Raw genomic sequence first — 10941 nt, 5'->3', positions numbered from 1 at the left:
GTGTTCTCTGTAGTATTTGGTGTTTGGGATAGAATGAGAGAGAGCTGGATGAGCCTTGCTTTCAACAGAGAAAGAGAAATGCAAAGTCACTCTCAATTTTGCTTGGATCTTCGTGACCAGTAATTAAGTTGTTAATCAAGATCAGTTATAGCCTAGATCCAACTGTGCTTTGTTGGGCAAGAGTTTGATTTTTTCAGCCTTGTCGCTGGCAGAGATACATTCATAGTGTCTAACTCAACCAGCAGACAAAGCTTTTTTGCTCGAAATTGATTTATTTGCTAATGCTACAGAGAAAAGCTGAATCACTGAACATGCTTCTGAGTTACATAACACCTTACAGTGCAAAGTTAAACTGTGCTTTCCTGTTTTTGTCCCTCTCATTCCCTGTCTCATTATCTCACAGGAACAGGAGCTGGCCATTCAGTGAGCCTGTTAACCATTTAATTAAAACTGTGAAAAAAGAGCCAGAGGGGGAAATGAGGAGAATTTTTTTATAATGGAGTGAGTTGTTACGATCTGGAATGACCTGTTTGAAAGGACGGTGGAAGCAGATTCAGTGGAATCTTCCAGAAGGGAATTGAATAAATACTTGAAAAGGAAGTATTTGCTGGACCATTGACAAAGAGCAAGGTAATGGGACTAATTGGATAGCACTTTCAAAGACCCAGCACAGGCATTAAGGCCTCTTTCTGTGCTGTAAGATGCTATGACTGATTTGCATTTCTCTGTACTTGCTGTACTCCAAAGGTGCTGAGTTGGTTCCTTAGAGGTTGTGGTCCTTTGGTATCTTGTCCAACTAATCATTCTTCATGGATCATTCTTCAGGCCTGAAGGCCATTGGACCGGGCCAGTGTGGCCATTGTAGCCACAACTGATCCTATCCACACCTAATGGCTACATCCTACCAGCAGCAATCATTGGACAGCAAACAGAAATGGGGCTTTTGTTTGGGTTTGCCCATCGCGAGACTAGAGACAAGGCTGAAGCCAATTGTAATACATCAGGGAACCCAAAGGAATTGGTCCGAGACTGCAGCCAGTAGCGTGAGAGCCTGGCAGTGAGAGTCATGGCCACTGCACCACATTAATCCTAATATAAAAGCAGACAGAGATGGTTAATAAATGTGCCTTTCTTCTAATGTTGTCCACATTCTGAGAATAAATACACAATACAGGCTAACTGAGTACACAGTCAGCATGGGCAGGCATGTACACACTCAGTATGGATGGCCATGTGCACAGTCAGTACGGGCAGATGTGACAGTACACAATCACTACAGGCAGGAGTACACACATTCAGTACAAATGAGCGTGCACACACTTAGTATGGTTGGGCATGCAGACACTCAATACAGGTAGGCATGTACACAGTACCAGTGTATACTCATTCAGTATGGGTGGGTGTGCACAAAGTCAGTATAGGCAGGTGTATACACGGTCAGAACAGGCAGGCGTATACACAGTCAGAACAGGCAGGCATTTTCACACTCAGTATGGGCGGGTGTGTACACATTCAGGAACCGGCAGGTGTGTTCACACTCAGTACAGGAAGGTGTGTACACACAGTACAATTTATTTTGTTCCCCCTGTAACTTTAAACTCTGTGAACTGGTCCTCAAATCCATGGATCCAAATTCTATCTACCCATGAAAATCTTAAAAGATCTCCACCAAGTTCCCCACCATCATCTTTTTCAGGAGATTGAAGTCACTGGGTGATAGATCTCTCCTCCTAACCTAATCCCTTAAACAGTGTGTCTATGTTATGGAAGGCAAAACTGGACCCGGTGCAATAGAGACATCCTCAGCTGATCCAGATGCATTCATACTGGAGGAAGTCAGTGAGGCAAACCAGAGTGAGAGAGGGAGGGGAGACTGAGGGATGTCAGAAATGGAATTAGGCTGAGATCAATCGGAAATGGTTTCCTGATTCCAGAAATTCCCTACCAGATGTAAAGATTTCATATTTAAAACCAAAATTAAAGAAAAAAACTGAATAATGTTTTCACTGAGTGTGCTTTTACTGCTGTGAGGATCAAAAGTTGGCTTTGCATGAAGGTGATCCTTCAGCCCATCTGATCTCTCCCTCCAGATTAAATACCCTAATGTCAGCCCATTGTAACATTCAGCTGTTTGCATATCCACTCCACACACCACCCCCCACCACCACCTCTCCCTTTAGCCACATTCTGGAATTCTCTCCCTTAACCCCTCCACTTACCTCTTTTTTTTTACCTCTTCGTCCATTTAAAACAGAGATGAGGAGGAATTTCTTCTCTCAGAGGGTAGTTAATCTGTGGAATTCTTTACTGCAGAGGGCTGTAGTAGCTGGGTCATTAAGTATATTCAAGGTGGAGATAGACAGATTTTTAATCAGTAAGGGAATCAAAGGTTATGGGAAAAAGGCAGGAAAGTGGAGTTGAGGCTTATCAGGTCAGCCATGATCTCATTGAATGGAGGAGCAGACTTGATGGGCTGAATGGCCTACTCTGCTCCAACATCTTATGGTCTAAATCAGGCTTTGGGTCTGGGTCACCCCATTTAACATCTTCATGTCTATTTTTTAAAATCTGATTATGCTTCCATAAAGTACCTTGGGATATTTCTCTACATTAAAGCTGTTGCTGTTTTGGTGAATGGGTTCAATGTCCTGACTCTCTTCCCCACTCCCCACCTGTTGATGGCTTGCTGAGTAAACTAGTACTTTTGGTTGACATACCAACTTGCCCAACACAGCTCCACCTCTGTGACATCTTGTGCTCTCTTGCCTTGGCTGAGAGGTTGCCAAGAAAACACTGGGGACAAGCATTGCACAGTACAGGAAATGTTTAACCCCTTCCCCTGTGCTCCCCTGTTCACAGATCTGGGAACATTGCAGCAAGGTTCTTTTGGATCAGAGCACAAAGGTTGTTGTTATTAGAATCGCTCAAGCATTCTGAATAAAACCTCATTCTGGTGGACTCCCACCGAGTCCTCTATTGAGAAGTCCTTAATGAGCTCACAAAGACTGTCAAGGCAAGCTGTGACAATTACACACACAAAGTTGGTTTGGAACTTGTACTGAGGCTTGTTCAACATGTAGGTGACATGGGATCACTGTGTAATATATTGGGTGTTTTTTGCAGGGTGAGCTTAAGCCCTTCCATCATGGGCTGCTGTGCAGAATGATGAGTGCAGTTCACCCCAAATTAGAAAGAACAAGGCCTCTCTTCACCCTGTTACAAAATAAGTTCCCTTGGCCCTATTTGTAAATATTCCTAAGCGGTGATGCCCTCCTGCTGTTTGACTGTATGGAAACATGCCCTGCTGCTTGTTAGTGTGGACAGAATGTCCAATGGACATAAACTGGGTTCACACACTTAAATATTTGCCAATTTCAGCAAACAAATAAATCAGGTCAAAGACACAGGATTAAAAATAATGATTTCAGTTGGAACTTTTATATACAATTTTCTTAAACCCTAAGCTTGAATATTATAACCTGTACCCCAATAGCTCATCCTGACCCATTAACTGCTCTAATCTGTCGAGCATCAGGATGTGGGGAGCAATAATTGATCAAGAAAACTACTAGATTGTTGTAAAATCCCAACTGATTCATTGATGTCTTTTGGGGAAGGGAACCTGTTGTCCTTGACCAGTCCAGCCTACATGTGACTCCAGTCCAACGCACTATGTAATAGAAATAGAAAACGCTCAGCAGGTCAGACAGCATCTGTAGAGAGAGAGAAACAGATTTAAGGTTTCAGGCTGATAGCCTTTCTGCAGAAATGGAAGATTTAACATTTTTTAAGCAAGTACATAGAAAGGGGGAAGGGAAAGGTCTATGATAAGCAGGGGCGAATGACAGAAGTGATGATGGTGGAAGGCAAAATGGGTTAATAATGTGATGAGTTAAAAATAAAAGATGTGTCCAGAAAAGGCGTAAATGGTTACAGCAGAGTGGCAGAGGCAGAGGGAATGGAATCACAGAATTATAGACTGACAGAGCCCACAAGGAAGCAATTTGGCACATTGTGCTTGCTCATTGAAAGAGCAATCTATTCAACCAGCTCACCTGCTCTTTTCCCATAGCCCTACAAAATTTTCCACTTCAAGTATGTAGCCAATATCCTTATGAAAGTTACTACAGGTATTGAATCTGCTTTCACCAGCCTTTCAGGCAGTGCATTCCAGATCACAACTCGCTGCATGAATTTTTTGTTTTCTCATGTTGCCTCTGGTTCTTTTGCAATTCGCCCTAAATCTGTGTCCTCTAGTTGCCGACTCCTCTGCCTGTTGAAAAAGTTTCTCCTTATATACTCTATCAAAACCGTCCATGATACTGAACACCTCTATTTAAATCTCCCCTTAACCTTCTCTGCTCTAAGGAAACCAACCCAGTTTCTGTAGTCTCTCCAGTAGCTGAAGCCCTTCAATTCCTATGTATGGAAAATCTGACCGTATGGTTGATGTTGTTAGTGCTCTCAGGGCAGCTAGGAATGGGCAATAGATACTGCATTGCCAGAGCTGCCCACATCTCCTGGACACATGAAAAATGTCCAGAAACATCAACTACAAACGGTGACCCAAATCATTTGATTCATTGTTTGAGACAGAAAGGGTAGGGTAAAAGAGCAAGCGGAGAATTTGAGGTGCGGTAAAAGACAGCAGAGAATTGGAGGAGAATGAAAAAGACAGCAGAGAACTGGAGGAGAGGTAAACCAGATAGCAGAGAATGTCTAGTAACTACAGGAAATTATTTACTACAGGAAACATTTAGCTTAGGTCATCTAATCCAATATTTAATTGTAATATAGTAAAGTCCCGACGTTCATGGAGGGTTACGTTCTCGCAAAGGGTAAAACTGCAAATAGTGAACATACTTGATAATGGGAGTAAATTAGATAGGTTCCAGACATCCCAAAATTTGGATGTTAATCGGGTCTTTTCTCTCTCACTGAGAGACTTCCCTGTTGTGAAAGCACCAGCTGATGCTCTCGCTGTTACACACGCTTCTCTCCCTGATCCAGTTTCCCCCTCCCCTTCCTCCTTATTTATTTTCTTGTTTGTATTTTCATGACAGAAAATGAAAGCAAAAAGCTCTGATCCTTGAGCCGATTCCTTTCTCTCCACCATTACAGGGAGAGAGATGAGAAAGTGGGGTTTAAAGGACTCGGCCTCTCGCTCTCTCTCTCTCATTCCAAGCTATTGACAACATCCCATTATTATCCTGTATGGAGACAGTTCACCGTCTGTAATCCCGGCATTTAACCCCCTGACTCCACCTTTCCCCAGTTTTTAACCAGGTGCCAGGGTCCCGCTCATCCAGCAGCCTTTTTAAAGCCTATCTCACTCTCTCTGTACTCTCTTCTCCCCACCCCGGCTTGGGGTGAAGTTGGGTGAGAGAAGTTGTGTGTTTAAAAAGTTGCTGCTTGTTGTTCTGTTGCTGGTTGTTGTGCAAGTGACAGGAGGATTGAAGAAGTTGCTCTTGCTGCTGGCACTGTCTCTCTCTCTTTCTCTCACATTCCCTGTCTCTCCCGTTTGGATGAGATTGAGAAGCTGCCACTGCAGAGACCCTCATTGGTTGCCAGGCCCAAGCAAGCGCCGAGAGCGACCAAAGAGACAGGCTGTAACAACTGGGAGAAACATACCCTGTTTAACTAACTTTCTCTTGCTTATAAAAAACCCATCTCTATCTGAATGTGTGCACATACAGAGTTAATCTGCATCTCTTTCTTCACACACACATGTAGCTTGTTACAAGAACTCATTTTTAGTTTGCTTAAGTCATGGATAGCAAAAATTTGGGGCTGCAATGGACGACCGTGTGTACAAGGACTTGCGCCGTGGGTAAAGGAAATTGCGAAAATAAGCAGTCGCGCACTGCGGGCATTTACTGTAGTGTTTTCCAATGCCCGCCTGGTATATGTACCATCCAGTGTGGTACAGAGCCAAACAGAACAGAAAAGCAGATTCCATCTGTGGTGTGGGCAGTATAGCCTCCGGTTGAGCAGAAAATGTTGGAGATTGGAATATTGTGCACAGTGTGGTCACCATATTACATAAAGGATAATAAGGCACTGGAGAAAGTGTGTAAAAAAATTTACACGGATGAAACCAGAACTGAGAGGTTATAAATATTCGGAAAGATTGATTTGACTGGGGCTCTTTTGCCTAGAAAAGAGAAGGCTGAGAAGTGACCTGATAGAGGTCTTTAAAATTATGAACCGATTTGATAGGGTAGATATAGAGATGTTTCCACTTGTGTGGAGTCTCAAACTAGGAATCATAAATGTAAGAAAGTTACTAATAAATCCAGTAAGGAATTCAGGAGACACTTCTTTACTCAGAGAGTGGTGAGAATGTGGAATTTGCTTTCACAGGCAGTGGCTGAGGCAAATGGCATAGATGCATTTAAGGGGAAGTTTCAATAAACATTTGAGGGAGAAAGGAATAGAGGGATATGCTGATAGTGTGAGATGAAAAAGGATGGAAGGAGGTTTGTGTGAAGTATAAATGCCAACATAGAACAGTTGGGCCGAATGGCCTGTTTTTGTCTATGTCATTCTATGTCATTTTATGTACTTTGTGATGGGGCAATGATACGGGGTGTGATAGTTGCCCTCAGCATTCTTGGGTTAGGGGTGGAAGGGAAAATTGGCATTCTCACACCTGATCACTGTTCAGTGTTACTGGTGAAATATGGATGTTGGGCTAAGGCAGGGTTTGGTTTGTTGTGATTCTTTCCACGGTCGAATAGGCTGCTGACCCTTAGCACCATGACTTACACCCGAAGGATGGGCACTTGGGCGAGCTAGCAATGGGTTTCTGGCAAGCACAGAAGGTACTCGAGCAAGAATCAGCACCTTGAGGAGCAGTGGGAATTGCCCACCTGAATTAACAGCAGCAAAAGTTAAAACTGGCATGCAAGTAACGGTTTAAAAAAAAAACCCCTTGGGATGTGGGTGTCATTAGTAAAGCTGGCATTTATTGTCCATTGCTAGTTGCCCGGAGTAGGTGGCACTGGGCCTTCCTCTTGAACCAACGGTGGCAGTTTCAATACTTCTGAGGGCTGTTGAGAGTCAACCACGTTGGTGTAGCACAGTAGTCACATATAGGCCCAGACTGGGTAAGGACGGCAGGTCTCTTGGATAAACAGTTGGGTTTAAATGAGTGACAGGACGGGGTATTATTCCATTCAGGGCTGATGCCTGGGCGCATTGATGGCCTTAAAAGAAAGTGGTTAAAAAAATGTTTTCAGAGAGTACCAAAAATAGAATAAATTTCTAGAGCTGTTATTTGTTATGATTCCCGTTGTTTTGAATGCGCTTAAATAAATCCTTTTTGGGTTTTCAATACTGAAAATATTCAGTAGAGTAAAAGATTCAAGGAAAAGAATGATTGAAAGAAATAAGTATATATATTTTTTTTTCCCGAAGATGAAATGAATGGAATCCCTGGGGGTGTCTTCAAAACTAAACTCATCTCAGGACCAGCTGTTAGAGTAAGAATGGTGTTTTTAAAAATGGCTATTTCTATTCAGTAGGAATTTTCTAGAAAGTGCAATGAATGAAGCTTTTTGTTGGCAGTGGTAAGATGATTTTCTTCCTGTTGACAGGGTGATACACAGTTGAATAGAGTTTGTGTGATCGCTCATGGGATGGTCAGGGTCCATTGCCGATGGTTTCCATGGTGATGACTCTTTGTGGCTCCATTGTGAGATTTGCCACTCATCCACTCTGTTAGATCATTGAGAATGCCTGTGGGTCTTTTTGCTTGAGGATTTCACTGGGTTTTTTTCAGATATTTTATGCTCGTTTCTCTCTGCCATCCTTTTTCTCTTCTCTGGCTAACCCTGGGAGGACTGGTGGCTCAGTCCTCCTGTGCGTTCAGTTATTAAGGAAGAGACCAATAACAGACCTCTCGGATTCAGCAGTAGTCATTAAATGATCCCATTAATGATTGTGGAAATGAAGCAGCTTGATTTTCAAGATTTCAGAATTAAAGCACAAGTAAACTGAAAAAGAATCTAAATGGGGGTGGGAAGCCTGGGGATTTGAAGAGCATGTATTTGGGGTCCACCAGGAACTGGATCCGCTTTTATTCATTGAAGGAATTGTTACGCAGACGTAATTTCATTGAACTTGTTCAGTTGCTTTAAGACTATTATTCAAGTATTATTTATAGAGAAGTTGCCTGAAAAGGGATATACTGAGGTACATTGGAGGTTTATTGTTTTGGAAGATTTTTGTAGGTTGGAAGCTGCTTGCAAATATTTGGTTTCTACCTTAGGAGAGAAGTCAGGTTACAAAAGTCTGCAAGAAATTTTAGTCTATTTTTCTCTATTTTCATATTTCAACATTTTGAAATGTGGTAACAGAAATGCAGCAGATAGTTACAGCATGGGAGTCAGGAGGTGAGTTATTCACCGCAGAATTCCCAGCCTCTGACCTGCCCTTGTAGCCACAGTATTTATATGGCTGGTCTAGTTCAGTTTTGGTCAATGGTAACTCCCAGGATGTTGATAGTGCGGGATTCAGCGATGGTAATGCCATTGAATGTCAAGGGGAGATAGTTAGATTCTCTCTTGTTGGAAATGGTCATTGACTGGCATTTGTGTGGCATGAATGTTACTTGCCACTTATCAGCCCAGTCTGAATGTTGTTGAGGTTTTGTTGCATATTGACATGGACTGCTTCAGCTTCTGAGGAGTCATGAATGGTGCTAAATATTGTGCAATCATCAGCAAAAATTCCCACTTCTGACCTTATGATGGAGGGAAGGTTATTGATGAGGCAGCTGAAGATGGTTGAGCCTAGGACACTACCATGAGGAACTCCTGCAGTGATGTCCTGGGACTAAGATGATCAACCTCAATCAGGCACAACGATCTTCCTTTGTGCAAGGTATGACTCCAACCAGCAGAGAGTTTTCCCCTGGATTCCCACTGACTTCAGTTTTGCTAAGGTTCCTTGATGCCACACTCGGTCAAATGTTGCCTTGCAACTCTCACCTCACCTCTTGAGTTCAGCTCTTTCGTTCGCATTTGGACCAAGGCTGCAATGATGTTAGGGACTGAGTGGCTCTAGCGCAACCCAAACTGAGCATCATGGAGCAAGTTATTGCTGAATAAGTGCCACTTGATAGCACTGTTGATTAGCCTTCCATCACTTTACTGATGATTGAGAGTAGACTGATGGCGCAGTAATTGGCTGGGTTAAATTTGTCCTGCTTCTTATGGACAGAATATACCTGGGCAATTTTCCACATTGTTGGGCAGATGCCAGTGGTGTAGCTGTACTGGAACAGCTTGGCTAAGGGTGCAGCTAGTTCTGGAACATAGTACTATTGCTGGAATCTTGTCAGGGCCCACAGTCTTTGCAGTATCCAGTGCCTTCAGCCATTTCTTGATATCAAGTGGATGGAATTGAATTGGCTGAAAACAAGGGCATGTGGAGATGTGGCAGAGAAAGCAGAGGAGTTGCACGGTCTAGCACTAACATTACATCAATGCCATGAGCACTGCGATGACCCGCTTAACAGAACATATGGCTTCCTCCATTTACAGAGTCGCAGCTGTCTCCACTGCTGCTGTTAGCGAAGGGGGAACACTATGCTGCAGCAACCAAAAAAGAATCATGAAAACTCCATATTAGTCACACTTGGGTGCATATTAGTGCTTCTCTTATTGTGAGATTTGAACATTGATCTGAGTCATTGTGTATATAAATTATTGTTATTTTCCAATTATTATCCAACTGCATTCATTCATTACCTCTGTATGAAAGTATGGGTATGGATATATTTCATTCTCTTATGTGATTCTGTACATCCTTCTCAGTGACAATTTTTGGCTGAGTAACATTGGCCATACGCAGCATTGGTGTTCATGTTATGGAACTGTGTGGAGAAAGTGCCACTGGCCATGAAGGTGATATTGAGTTGGAGAAACTCAGCTAATGGAATCTTCTGATGATCAGAGCTTCCCGTGTCTCACAGGCATCCAGACCCTCCCTTGGACCGGCTTGGGCAGTTGACAGCTCAATTAGCCTGTGTATGTCTGCCCTCCACAATAACATTAGTCCTAATCTCATATGCCTTTCTTTCCCTTTTACATCAACCACCTACCTAACCTATTCTTCAATGCTGACATGGTCTCTGTTTCAATCACTAACTTTGGTTGTGTAATAGACGCACAACTCTTTGTATAAATAAGATTCTCCTGCTCTCTGTCCTAAATCATATGAACATACGAAATAGGAACAGAAGTAGGCCATTTGGCCCCTTGAGCCTGCCCCACCATTCAATGAGATCATGTCTGATCTGGTTGTGTTTCAAATTCCAAATTCCCATCTACCCCCGATAGCCGCTGATCCCTTGTCCAACAAGAATCTATCTCTGCCTTAAAAATATTTAATGACCTGGCCTCCGCCACTTACAAGGTTATGGGCCTAGTGCTGGAAGATGGGATTAGAATAGTTAGGTACTCGTTTGACCGGTGCAGACTCGATGGGCCGAAGGGCCTTTTTCTGTGCTGCAGACCTCTATGGCTCTATGACTCTATGACCTTCTGAGGCACAGAATTCCAAAGTCGTATAACCCTCAGAGAAAAAAATTCTCCTCATCTCAATCCTAACAGGGCGACCCCTAATTTTAAAACAGTGCTCCCTAGATCTGGACTCACCTACTAAAGGAAACATCCTTTCCACATCCACCTTGTCAAGACTGTTCAGGATCTTATATACTTCAATCAAGTCGCCCCTCACTCTTCTAAACTCCAGTGGAAAGAAGCCCAATCTGTCCAACCTTTCCTCATAAGACAACCTGCTCATTCCAGGTATCAATCTAGTAAACCTCCTCTGAACCACCTCTAAAGCATTTATATCCTTCCTTAAATAAGGAGACCAAAACTGCACACGGTATTCAAGATGTGGTCTCACCAATGTATAACTGAAGCATAA

The sequence above is a fragment of the Cetorhinus maximus genome, chromosome 15, assembly GCF_964194155.1.
Source record: "Cetorhinus maximus chromosome 15, sCetMax3.hap1.1, whole genome shotgun sequence".
NCBI lineage: Eukaryota > Metazoa > Chordata > Chondrichthyes > Lamniformes > Cetorhinidae > Cetorhinus > Cetorhinus maximus.
The sequence above is the reverse complement of the archived record's forward strand: the minus strand, read 5'-3'. Positions refer to the sequence as shown.